The 13,772-nt window shown below is 39.8% G+C and overlaps 1 protein-coding gene across 3 annotated transcripts in view; it reads right to left on the bottom strand.

The window, feature by feature from the left end:
• Positions 1–13,772, bottom strand: part of AFF3 (ALF transcription elongation factor 3) — a 488,013-nt gene that overhangs the window by 78,989 nt on the left and 395,252 nt on the right. The window lies entirely within an intron of this gene.

The following is a 13,772-nucleotide window of genomic DNA, read 5'->3' as shown; positions in this document are numbered from 1 at the left end:
TTTAATGTTCTACACTGCCACAACCTTTAAGCCAGCAAAAGAGCGATAATTTGCTCCAATAAAAGAGGGATGTTGAGACAAACAATGTCGGGGGGACACTCTGGCCCATATTTATTTTCTGTGGAGAAAAAAGAAAACTGGAACAAGCAGTGAGAAGAGTTGCCTTTGGTAAACAAATGACACTGCTGGGGATCAGGTCAGTTTTGAGAAGTAAATGTGTTACCAGGAAAAGAAATTGCTCTGGGTCTGAGAATATCGAAGATGTGGGAAATAGCCTGGAGAAGGGAGGAAAGAGATTTCAAATGTTCCAAGGGTCCAAAAAATCTATTGCTGGCCTTGGAGAAGTTTAAAAATCAAGAAAAATATGCCAGACAAGAGTTTCAGTAAGAAGACAACACTTTGATATAGAAGGCCAGATCCTCCGCTAGTGTAAATTGACATAGCTCCACTGACTTCAATTAAGTTACATCCATTTGCACCAGCTGAGGATCTGGCCCAGAATACGTAAGAATGTTTCAGACTCTGTGATAAAATATGCCCCTAACTTTAAAGTAACCCTGCTTCCAGAGTCATTTCCCGCCCCCACCCCCACCCCCCAGCTACATGCTTCTATAGTACAGTAGCATTCTTCCCAGTCCTTAAAACCAATTAGGGGCCATTACAGCATATGGTTCGCTCCTCCTTTGTGGGGAGCAAATTCTGCATGGTAGTTCCTCAAAGTACAAATTGACAGCTTTGTGCCAAAATCTGCATCATTATCATTAATGCCTGGCACTAAAGATAGTGAGAGTCTCCCATGCACGCAGTTGGGAATTTCTTAGTGCTGATAATTAGCAATGAATCACAGAGACAGGCAGCAATGCAAGTGCCCCCTTCTTGCTAGCGTCCACATGTATCTTTCAAATACCCTTCAGTGTCTATCTATTTAAATAATTGCTCATCACTTTGTACTTCAGGATTGGGCCATTCCACTGCTGTAACACAATTGCTTGAAATACTGGTTCTAGAAGGCAGGAGAATACAAAGGAACAGAATTGGAATGCCTATTAGCATCCCTGATGGCAACTTTTTCAGTGATCCCACCTGCAGATTACCAACTGTCTCCAGGGCTTAATATATGAAAGATGGCTTTGTGGCTACAGCACAAACTGAGAGTCAGGAACCCTCTATTCTAATTTCAGCTCTTCTATGGACTACGAGAGTGATCCTGATCTGGCTAATTGACTTCTCTATGCCTCTGTTTCATCATCTTCAAAACGGGGACAACAATATTTACCTGTCTTACGGTAATGAGGTTTAATTCATTATAGTTTATAAAACACTTTGATATCTTCAGATAGAAAGTAGTACAGAAATGCAAGGCATTATTACATAGTCAGCAAATTGTCTACCTACTGATATATCCTGTGGTACCATTAATGACTGATTTTAGGTATGTAAGTAATTCATTTTCAAAAACGCTATTGGTTCTTAAAAAATGGTCCACTAAAGACAAAGTGGGTAGCCCTGCCATGGTCTCCTATTTGGGACTGAACATGCAAAGCAGATCTAATCACTTCCCTTTCTACAGCAGAACCGTTCCCACGAGTCTATTAATATCTTTGAGAAACAGAGAAGTGTTTTCATACTTCATTCATATAATGGATGAGATCTGGAATGGGAGTCATGATGAGTGAGAGTCCTGGAGGTTGTTTGGCTTGTCACAATACATAATGCTTCTGTAAAAGTATTATATTAGCTTAGCAGTGCCACCCTGGCACAGTGCAGCTAATAAAGTACAGCTGCCAAGAACAGAGTTCAGAAACTCCACCTATATTTTAACACTGTTCCTGGGAGTTGTTTAAATAGTTTCTGCGGACAAGATTGCAAGTATTATCTAATAATGCAAACCTACGGTAAATCAGCTCTCCTTACAGAATCAGGTTTGTGGCATTTATGATGCTTGCAATTGCTAGAATATTAATTCCTCAAACCAAAATAAACTGACAATAATATTTAAAAAACCCTCCCAAAATCACAGAAAACAAGGAAATCCAGTCTAATCTTTTTAGGGCCCTCTTTTATGGTTTGATTGTTACTAGAAGCAGCAGTGTGAAGTGACAGCTCCCACCTTGAAAGGACATTGTAAGAATTAGAAAAATACTGAAGAAACCATCCAAAATAAGTACCCTCTTTCCAAAAAAGACAAAAAAAATTTAATAATGGCATCATTAGTATCAATAGTTCTATCAGAAAGAGTGTGTGCCTGGGTATGTGAGATGAAAGGGTGCTAAAAACCTGCAGTTGCATTAACTTGGGACGAAGTGATTAGTCAGCAGGCTGACAGCTGTGCTGGGAGCCTGGTGCCAGATTCCAATGTATGCTTTCCTTAGCTGCCAAGTGTTTGCTGGTCTCACCAGATAAATGGAGCATCAGCAGTGTTTTATTTGACCTGCTCACAAGAAAAATAAAACAACTCTGACTTCCTTGATGTGTTTGTCATTGACCTTGCATCAGCTAAATATGAGCAGCAAGATTCCCCGGTCCAGGAAAGTTAACTCTTTATAGAATGGGCCTTCAAATGTCTTTTCAATGGTAATAACTAGTCTCCTAAAAGCTGTAAATACTGTAACATGAAAAGAAAAAACTACAGACAGTGACAACATTTCACATGCTCTTCTCTGGATTAATGGGCCAAGGACTTACAATAGGCTTTGAAACCACATAGAGATACTCTATCAACTCCAGTTATCCTCTCATTATCAGAATAAATCTGGGAGCCATTTCCAAAGAGATTTTTCTGAGGGCGAAGGAGAATGGGTTGCATGTGAAAGAAGTTGTGAAGAAAACTCAACCAAAAAAAACATAGTACTGCATATCTGCTCCCTATGACTTGAGGGTTTTGATGACTTTTGTTATTTCTCCTTCATCTATTCCCCACAGACTGTCTTTTCTCTTTCCTCCTCATTAATCTGCTCTTGTACACAGTTAGGAACCTTATATCTGAGAATCTTCAGTAGTGTTTTAACCCAACCTCACATGCTGGGAGGAAAGCAGGCATGGTGCCTTTGAGTTAGAGATCTAAAACCGTAGCTAGGATATACTCTCCAAATCTTTGATGTGCTTTATGTGAGGATCCTCTTTCATTGTGACTAATGTGCTATCAAACCAAGCAGACTGCAGTGGCATCATCACTCAAAGTGCTCTTTTTTCCCTCTCCAGCGAGCAGACAAGAAGGGACGTCCTGGCTGAGATCAGCCTTGTTGCTCATCACTTGTGTGGCCTCCTCACAAGGTCTCAGGATGGAAAAGATAATTTTCTTTGTAGCCCATCATACATCGATAGAATTTCAAAGTAATTTCGAGCTTTATATTACTCTGTCATTTTTGTTTAAACCAGTTGAGCTTCATGCTGCTTGGCACCCACAGAGCTGGCAAGGTGGGTTGGACTGAAAAAGTATATCTGAAGTGACTGCATACAATGACCATTGCGTTTTTTCATGTTCTAGGGGCAAGGGGGAGAGAGAGTGGAGAGGGTAAATTAATCAATTAACTTGCTATACAGCTTCAAAAATGTTACTGCATGTGAGAGCCAGAGTGTAACCTATTTTCCCAACTCCCAATATCTCCTGGGCAGTGGGTGAGACACCTAGGTCCACCTTGCCACGGAGCAAAAGACAATCACATCCATGAGGACTTGTAGATGTAATGTGTCCAGTGTTTGCGGTACTGATCAGTTGTATTTTTCATATCAAATAGTATCAAAGCTTTGGGTATTTTTCTACAGCTCTTGGAGTCCGTGTAGTAAAAAAAAATAAGTTCTGGGTGTTGGCTACTTTCAGACTCCACATTCCATGTGTTCCTCAAACCCCACCTCCTATCCAATGAGAGCAGCAAGATTGTACCCTTTAAGGACATTCTAGTCCCACTAGAATGAGGCGCTGCATGTGCCATCCTCCATGCATCCTTGAGTGTTAAAAGTTCCTCTGCCCATCTGAGATCAGACTACTAAGGCTCATAGAAGAAGGTAAGCATGAGTGGAGTCAGGGTATCTATTCCCCCTCCAGGCTAAAAGCTAGAAAGTGAGGTCTCCTCCCCCTCAGACAAGGAAGAAATAAAACAACTACAGTAGGGTTCCCATTGGACTGAAAGAAAGGCCTTACACCAGTTAGGGGAATGGAGAACTGTAATTTTCTAAAAGAGATGAGAGAGCAAACAAACTGGACTGATTCCTATAGCAGGAGATATATCGTCTGGGAAGGATCGGAGAACACTGCTAAAAAGAACAGTGTTTAGACAGGCAGGGCTGTGGCAGATTAAGGAATAGCAATAACACTGTCTAGTGGTCAGATCCTGTTACGATTGACCACTATGGAAGATACTGTGCCACGGTGATAAATGTGGTATAAAACTGTGGATAGCGATACAGACTAGATATGTAGGGAGCCTGAATTCTGAACTGAAGGATCAAATCACCAGGAAAAAGGCCAAGTGGTATATGAACTAGATGCTAGTAAATGACAGCAAATGATGACAGAATGTTTTGCTCAGAGCATTTTGTGAAACAAGGGGGTGAGCTAGACTAGGACAGCCCGTAGCTATCAAGCTGAGCAATTATAATTTCAGCATGGGAATTTACAAGCAGTAAGAGCACGTGGTGGGAGGAACAGTGACAGCAGCAGTGGGCATGAAATCTGGGAAAGACAGCAACAGGAACCAGAGAAATAATGAAGGTCATAGGATCCAGAGAGCTGCTCATGGCAGAGAGACTACAGTAGAGTTAAGATAAGACTACAAAACTGAGAGATGGACTATTGCCCATGTGGATACACTGAAACTTTGTAATCAGAACTTCACGTACATTCTGGGCATTACCATGAAGAATCATCACTAGACTATACTGTACTATAGACTATGGCAGGTCTATACTATCGCTTAAGTTGATCTAACTTACATCACTCAGGGGTGTGAAAAAGACACCCTCAGAGCAATGCAAGTTACAGCAACCTAAGTGTTGTCCACACTGGTGCTATGGCGGCAGGAGACTCTCTCCCGTCGAGCTACCGCCTCTCACAGAGGTGGAAAAATTATGCTGACGGCAGAGTCTTCTCCCATCGGCACAGAGCATCTTCACCAGATGCACTACAGAGGTGCAGCTGCATTGGTGCAGCTGCACAAGTTTAGCGCTTCTAGTGTAGACCTGCTTGGTATGATGCTGGGATCTCTAATCCAGTTCAAGAGTTTGAAAGTGAGGAAAGCACCATTTCAGCTGTTCTGAATGGTTGTGTTTTATACTTCTGCTTAAGGTGTGAGTCCAGCTATAGAAATGAATGCATTTGGGGAAACGAAATGCTATTCAGGAAAAGGATTAGAACGGAGTATTGTTCTTATGGACCTCCTGAAGCTATAACTTGGATCTGATAAAAGAAAATACATATTCCTTATTCAGTTGTGCTACTTGATTAAATGGAAAAGGGGGTTTTGTTTTACATATAAGCAATGGGAACTGTATGACTATGTATATGAAAAGTCTGTAGTTTTAAACAAAGTTGGAAGTTTACATTGTCAAAAAAATAAAATAAGAAACCCTTTAGGAGAGGCCTCGTGTTCTTTGCACTGAAGTGATTTATGATACTCACTTGCAAATAAAAATCACCTTCCCACTGTCTAAAAAACTTCTGTATAATTTATTTTGTTGTGTAAGTGTTAATGTCAAATACAGGGATCCATCCATGCTGTACTACCAGCAGGGACTCACGCTCAGTGACGAGCATCAACTGGAGAAAAATCAGGTGCAAGAATTTGAGGTCAGTTTTGCCTTTATCACTCAGAATGCGATCACCTGTATTTTGCTGTCCTCCCAAATGTCCCTATCAGGAGAAGTTTGTCCCACATTCTGGGCAATTTGCCTGGTTGTTGTCTTGCCTATCCAACTTCCTTCCCAAAATAGTCAATATGGATGTAATGCTAATCAGGAAAAGGGCAATTTTTGCTTGTGTGTGACTTTCTTTTAACAGCTGTGTTCAGCATTACCGCACAGTCACTGGACTGCAACCACAGAGGCATCCTTCTCACTCTTTTTGCTCTGGCACCCTGGCAACTTGTGTCTGAGTATTATTAACAAGCCCAACCCCATGTTTGACAATCTAAAATAATGAATTTCTTATCACTTCCAAACACTGTGTTGCAATGTGTCGCACTACAACAGTTCAGCCTTTGGCTTTTAAATCAACAGGACTGTGCAAATGGCTCTATTCTCTGAAAGTCCAAATACAGATGAACTTGTGCAGATAAAATTACTAACTACTGTAATAGCTGTTCGAGTGGGTGTAATAAATTTAAATATGTGATGAACTCTTTCAGGTTTTACTGATTCTTAGTATTGCTGCTGCCAGCTTTTGTGTTACTCTTTAACTCAAGCCATATTACGTTGTCTCCCAAAGGACTTTCTTAGCTTGTCTGCTCTAGTCTATATGCTGTCTTGAAATTTACAGTAGCTCTTGAGAAGGAGCTTATTGTGAGTAGCTCTGCTCGGCATAAAGAAGTTCTAAGTTCTACTACTTGTCTGTGTACATCATTTCCTATGCAGAACACCATTATGTTTTCTGTTAGCCTCCACTGAATCAAAGGGCTCTCTTTCAGATGCTGCAAAAAATTATAAATGCTCAGACAAATACATAGATTTGTCTATCACCACAGAAGGCATTAGACAGACTGGGGAAGGGCCAAAGAGAGCAACTAATAAAGCCCAGAGCAGCAGTGAAGAGGAGGTTAAAAGCTAATCATTTTGAAATTGCCTGCAGCCCTTAAAAGGTTCTTCAAATATTTTCCCTATTTGAGTAAGCACAAGCTATTTTTCTGCCATGTGCAAAACAATTATAGTCTGTTTTTAAAAAGAGCTGCATGTGAGCTTTCATTTACATCTCACACCCAAGAAACTCAAGAAACAATTCAGGAAGAAATGCTCATAAAATGCAGTTGAGGAATATTTGCATGTGGGTTGGTTTTAGGATTTCAGGGGCCTGACACTTGGGGAAGACCCCAAATCCAAATTCCACAGGGCTAGATTCTGACACTTCTATTTCGGTTTAGTAGCACACTCCATAACTTTAATGGAAGTATCTATGGAGTAATGTAATAGTGAGTGAGGGGACTGGAATCCAGCCCATTGTGACACAACATCACAATATTTTGATGCCAGAAGTAATATTTCAGAATACATGGTAACCCTCAACTATAGCCCTGGCCGTACCTTCCACAGTCATGGTGCCTAAAGCTGGCCTCATTATAACAGAGAACACTAACCAGCAATGATTTACTGTGATAAATATAAATAGATGAAATCTATAATAGGAAACAATGACACTTCATATTTCAAAGAATAAAGTAAGGTCGAAATGTGAATTGAATCATTTTTTATATGTTGTCCATGGAAAAGAGTGTGGAAGGTTTGTTTATTCATGTACAGAATAAGTGGGAAGGGAGAAATAAACTACAAAGTAATGAGTATGATTTTATTTACTTTATTAATCCAGAGTGGTACTGATGTGTCTGGACACAGTGGCTCCCTGACTGCACCCTCACACAGCATGTTATCAATCCTGTGTTTGGATGAAAGGTGCTACCCAATAGAAGAAAAATAGCACTAGAACTGTATGACATTTTAATAAACATTTTATCTTAAACCATGCTGTGTTTTGATGTAGTTGTCTTTATAAATAGGCTCGAATTGCCTCAGTACTAGACATATCCTTGAGTAAGTCATCCCGTGTCTCATATGTTTTGCTATTCCTGAACAGCCATGCATATTTTTAAGTTTCTTATAGTACTAGGAACTCATGTGTATCTTACTTAGTCTGTTCTTCAGCCTAACCTTTTTCAGGGTTTGGGAAGTTTGTTTTCCCTGCCTCTCCCTGAGACTGATGGACGGGGGTGAGAGTAGTCCAACAAAGATGCTTCTCCTTCACAATGTCCACAAGAATTTGCTGGCCTCTTCCCCATGCAATTTAACAATCACAAAGGCCTCTTTGACTTTCTGGAACTCTTATCACAGGCCCATTACCTCTAACAGCATCCTCCTGGTTACTGCTTTGCTAATATCTTGCATGCTATCAGACGTGCAGTGCAATGTAGCGTATATCCCCATATCACACAGAATTTAAATTTAGCAGCAGGATTCAGAGAGAGGCTATTAAAGGTGTTGAAGCCTGCATCTACTGCTGCTGCTAGGATGGAGGGATGTGGGTTGCCCAACTGTGAGAATGTATGTACTGGCTCTTTCAAAGAGTAGTAGAGACCCAGATAACAAGAAATACAGTAAACGTCAAAAAACCCTCAAGAATACAATTAACAACCTTCTCGTGGGTGGAGAGAACACTTCCTGTGGTCCTATACTGTGATTAAGAAGGACCCTGAGGTGTTAGTGGGTCTCAGGTTTTCTGTCTGATTCACAGGTTCAAACATCAAGCCCACATGCCACTGAAAAGTAAATCCATCTGCACGGAAAGGGAGCAGGAAGAGATAAAGGCTCATTTGTGAACTCTTCTTTTGCTGCGTTCAAATATATCTTATTTGCTTATTTGCCACATGGCATATTCAGAATCTGCAGCATCTACCTTTAAGAAAAAAATGAAACTAAGTTTTCTAGTCCTGATAGCTGCAAAAATATCCTTCAAAAATGAGCAAATATAAACCGATAGTGTTGTCGGCCGGAGTTTGCAGACAGTCTGAGGCAATGAGGTGTGTGAACTTCCGCATCTACCATGAATCTCAATGGGTTGTTGACTTGAATGGCACTTTAAATGTAAGCATTAATTAATTATTCAGTTGCTTATTTGAGCAGTGGAATGGGGAAGGAGTTAGGAATGAAGCCTGTGAGTGGGGGGTGAGGTAGAGGAAGTTGTTGCAGGTAAGGATACGCAGAGAAGAGATGGGACAGGAGGTGTACACAGGGAAGAGGGAGAGAAATAAAAAAAAGAAGATGGAGAAGGAAGAGAAACAAAGGACAGCAATAATAGTGGTTGTAAATATGAGCATATTCTTCCACTGAATGATACTGAATACAGTAATCAAGTACTGAACACAAAATACAGAAATGATGATTAATAGTTTAGTTACTACATGAAGACCACAGTCTACTTTTGAGCACAGTGCAAACCATCTACTGATGCCAGGGGGAGACCCTCAGTGGATTGTGGGGTATATGTAGTCCTAACTTTTTACACCATAATTAAAAATGGAATTTGGCCCTCTCTACGTGTGTTTTACACCCTAAAGACCTATGTTGTCTGCCCATTAATTTCTACAAGTACATCAACCAGCCTACTGCAGTCTTTATTAGAGTGCTTTGATGTCACATGTAACAGCTTATTTGATGCATTGTAGTGTTTGGCATGCTTTATAAAGCATGTGAGATATTAAAGCAGCAAACAGTGAAAATGCTTTTTGTTCCAGACATTTCTGTGTTTGGTTTCCATTTTGGTCAGAATATTGAAGTATCTGTAACAGGCCATCAGTTTTCGATTTTATGGTTTCATCTCACTCCTATAAAATGTTATTGTTTGGAGACTGGTCTGAACTTTTTCAAAGCTTCTCTCCAATGTGAGCGCCTTACAGCAACACTGCCTAGAGCAGCTGCTAACGCTGTCACACTGAGAACTGCATTCCTGACATCAGGAATGAAAGATCTTCATGAAATAATGGACTAATGTAGCCATTCTGTCCAGCCTCATAAATTAGATTTTAAATCTAGCAATTGCAGGGCAATTAGGAGGTGAGCAGCTTTCACGCAGGAACATATATTTTCTATTCCTGCTTGCCTGAGACATTGTTTTAATTTTCCCTTTGTTAGCTGGGCTGAGAGAGCTGCAGTTACCAAGAAGCGATAGCATAGTGGCAAGAGACTTGGCAGAACAAAATTTAAAAATCAGTAGATACCCCTAGGAATTAAAATAATTTTGAATTAAAAAATACCACTTCAGTCATTGCTCTTGTATTATAATAGTAATTATGTAACCGATCACTTTGAATTATTAATATAATGAAATAACATCACTATATAGAGAGAACATAAAAGAAAGTCTCACTAACCAGGTAATCCCATAAATGAGAGATGAGTAGTAGTCTGAAAGACATTTGTTAACAGTAAGTGATGTCATGCCATTGATCACTAGCAGCTATAAAAGTTTTTAAAAGGCTCTCATTGGCCTGTCAGTGAGGCACAGGAAACAGGACAGGAATTCCCATCACTGGTGGCCACAAGAAGGTTTCAAAGTATTAAAATAGATGATTTCCTTAGTCTGCAAACCTCAAAGGGGCATAAATAACAAACAACTTCAAAGCAAATGAAAGGTTTTAGAGCAGCCTGTCAAAGAGGCTGCTGGGGTTTCCGTGGTAGACTTCCATGTTTAAAGAGTCACAGCAATTTGTTACTTTCTTATCCAAAACAATTCCATATGTCTCTGGATTATTTAAGATCATTTTGGTTTTTGTTATCATGGATTTTAAAGAAACAATATCACAATTATTTAAGGTGGGGAAATGAAGTTAGACAGACAGCATCTGCAGTTTACAAACTGATGGATGATCTCAGGGACTAAAACTTTGCAAATTTATTCTGTGTTCTCCAACATTAGATGATATGATTCCAGACCAAATGACAAGTAGGAGAACTAACTGTAATTAAGTATAGACCTGATATTATAGAAATGCAGCAACTAAATTTGCAGGGTTTGAAAACTGATTTTATGAGAAGAAAAACAATGGACAGTACACTAAAAGAAAAAGAACAGCAGCAAGATTAAAGTAAAGATCTTTTAAAATATTACCTTAGTAAATGATTAAACTAAAAAAGACCCCAAGGTTAAAATATTGCCTTTTAGAAGCTCTGGCCCAGATGCAAGACAAATCTTAGGCAATCACCTCCTAACCAAACAAAAACTGTTTACATCGCAGCACTGGAAACATATGCTGTTAATTTTAGTGATTTGCAAGCGCCATTTGAGCCAAGTATAATGTCTAAACAAGAAAAGTGCCACTATTTTGGGTCATTGTTTCTCAGCACAGGTGTGGAGTGTGCATTTTATGAAATGTCTTAAATATCAAAACTAGCTAAGCTCTGGCTCAACCAAACTGAAGCCTATCAATGTTTGACAATTTAATGAAATATATTATTTGAGGTAATGGCACAGGTTTGGATAATGGTGGTTGGCTTAATAAAGCCTGCTCAGATTTTCACAGGTAAAAAGAATTACATCTTCTCTTTCACTCTTTCAGAATTCATTTTCCTCCTCATCTCTCTTCATGTGTTGCATGTACAAGCTGCATACTCTACCACAGCTAATGCTGCCTCACTACTGTTGCCCTGCACTGAGAAGATTGCTAGTGGGATCATGCAGTTGTGAATTAACCAGCCCTTCCCAAACTCCTTCCTCAGTTGAATGCCTGTAACTGGGGCACATGATGCCTTCATAGAGCTCAACTTTGATGTGGACAGGGAGTTTGGGCTGCGTCTGTGAGGTCTCCCTTTTTCCACCCAGTGAAGTGGAAAGACACCGCTTGCACTGTGCTCAGGTCCCCCCATAGATACAGAGGGTAGTGTGTGGACAGAATTTGCTGCTACAGTAGAACCTCAGAGTTACGAACACCAGAGTTATGAACTGACCAGTCAACCACACATCTCATTTGGAACTGGAAGTACGCCATCAGGGAGCAGCAGAGACGGGGGAAAAAAGGCGAATACAGTACAGTACTGTGTTAAACACAAACTACTAAAAAAATAAAGGAAAAGGAGAATTTTTCTTCTGAATAGTAAAGTTTCAAAGCCGTATTAAGTCAATGTTCAGCTGTAAACTTTCGAAAGAACAACCATAAAATGTTTTGTTCAGAGTTACGAACGTTGCAGAGTTAGGAACAACCTCCATTCCCAATGTGTTCGTAACTCTGAGATTCTACTGTATGTATTTAAAGGCTACAGTAATATATTACTGCTACACAAATGGATACATCCCACAGGCAAATCTGCTTCTTCTCTAAAGCAGTTTGATACCAGAATTTCTACCATAAGGCAAAAATTCTGCTCAGGCAGACTACTACTCTGATATGTTGCTCTCTTTAACAGTGGAGATGTGTGCATATAGATAGAACAGAGTATTAGAGTTCAAATCTCAGTGTGGGCCTTAAAACAAAATTAGCTTTAAAATAAAATAATGTGGATTTGGCTCAGTTTAGCTAACCATATCAAATGCTAAGGCACTAGTGCACTTTTAAATTCTTGTTGGCTTCTGTTTAAATAGGAACAACAAGACGATGGGGACTAAAGTACTCGTTAAGGACTTGCCCTCTGGTTGCAGGGATATGAAATTTGCATAGCTTCTACACAGGAAGCACACAACACTACAGAATAAATTCTATAGCAACTGGGCATTTACCCTTTCCTCACAAAAAGAGACATGACAGGATAAACAGGACTTCAGTCTCCAGAACTGCCAACCCGACGACTGTCACCAGTGCTAAATTCACTTCAAAAATAGAGAAAAAGGTATTTTAAAACTGTTTGCAAATATAAATAGTCTTGGGTTCAAATTAAAGAATGGTTCACAGCAGATGCAATGCTAATGCAGGTAATGATTTAAAAACTATGGTTGACCTAAAGATCACAGCACAACCCTGTTTCAATTAGACGTGGGCAATCCCAGAAGAGTTTGGGGTCTTGCTAATCTCTTGAACTATTTTTTTGCATTTGCAAAATTGACAAATCTTTTTTCCTCTGTAATTTAAGTCAAAGAGCAGTGCCCAGATTCCCTCCAGCAGCAGGAGGTAGAGGAATGTGAGGGGGTAATCCTGAGAGCTGGGAGACCCACTAGTGTGGTTCTTCTGGGATGGGTATCTTACAGTGAGAACTGGCTGAAACTTGGGACTTCCAGTTCATGGGAAATGTCAACATTCTGAAATTTGGTTTTTCATTCGATTCAGACCAAAATCAAATTTTGCAAAAGGTCTCAGGAAATGGAAATTCAGGAAAAAAAAATTTGTTTTGGAAACTCTGATGCATGTTGTATCTGAAACACAACATGCTCCCCAGGAAACTGTTTCCATCAGAATTCTTCCTCTGATTCAACACGTTTGTAAAACCCAAGATATTTTCCTGAAACAATTTGGGTTTGACGAATCAGCATTTTCTGATGAAACATTGTTTTGTTGAAAATTTCTAACCAGCTCTACTTATAAGATCAATATTTGTGACCCTTCTACAAAAATCCCACATTGTGACCTCAACAGCATCTCTCTTCTGTATACTGAACCTCCTTCTGCAAGCAGCATAGGAATACAACATTGTTCAAGTGAGAAATTTGCACCAATAACGTTTCAAATAAGTAAAATGAATTTGTCATCCCTGGTATCTGTGCCCTAGGACCCTGGCAGGGCCTACAAAATTGCTCAATTGCTGAATGTTATTTTACTAATGCTTTTAGCTAATGTTTAGAATAGAGGAAAAAGCCCCACTTAATTAAGAGAGAAGAACTGAATAAGAAATCAGTAATAGACAAGATAACCAGTAAAGATTGACAATCGGTGGAGATTTCTTTCCATATTTTCCTGTTGTCCTCACAGACTGTAAACTAAAGCGCACTGAGTACATTAAAGGAAAGGGCACAATCTCATTTGGTCCTGTGAACACTGGCAATATGTTATGAAGACAATATACAAGCTTGAAAGGGAAAAGACCATCCTGATGCCCTGGAGGTTTGGTCTGGTGTAATGCTGTTTACCCAGAGCTCTGTGAGCGTTAAAATG

This window comes from Caretta caretta, chromosome 1 (assembly GCF_965140235.1).
Source record: "Caretta caretta isolate rCarCar2 chromosome 1, rCarCar1.hap1, whole genome shotgun sequence".
Classification (NCBI taxonomy): Eukaryota; Metazoa; Chordata; order Testudines; family Cheloniidae; genus Caretta; species Caretta caretta.
This window is presented reverse-complemented; position numbering and strand designations above follow the sequence as displayed.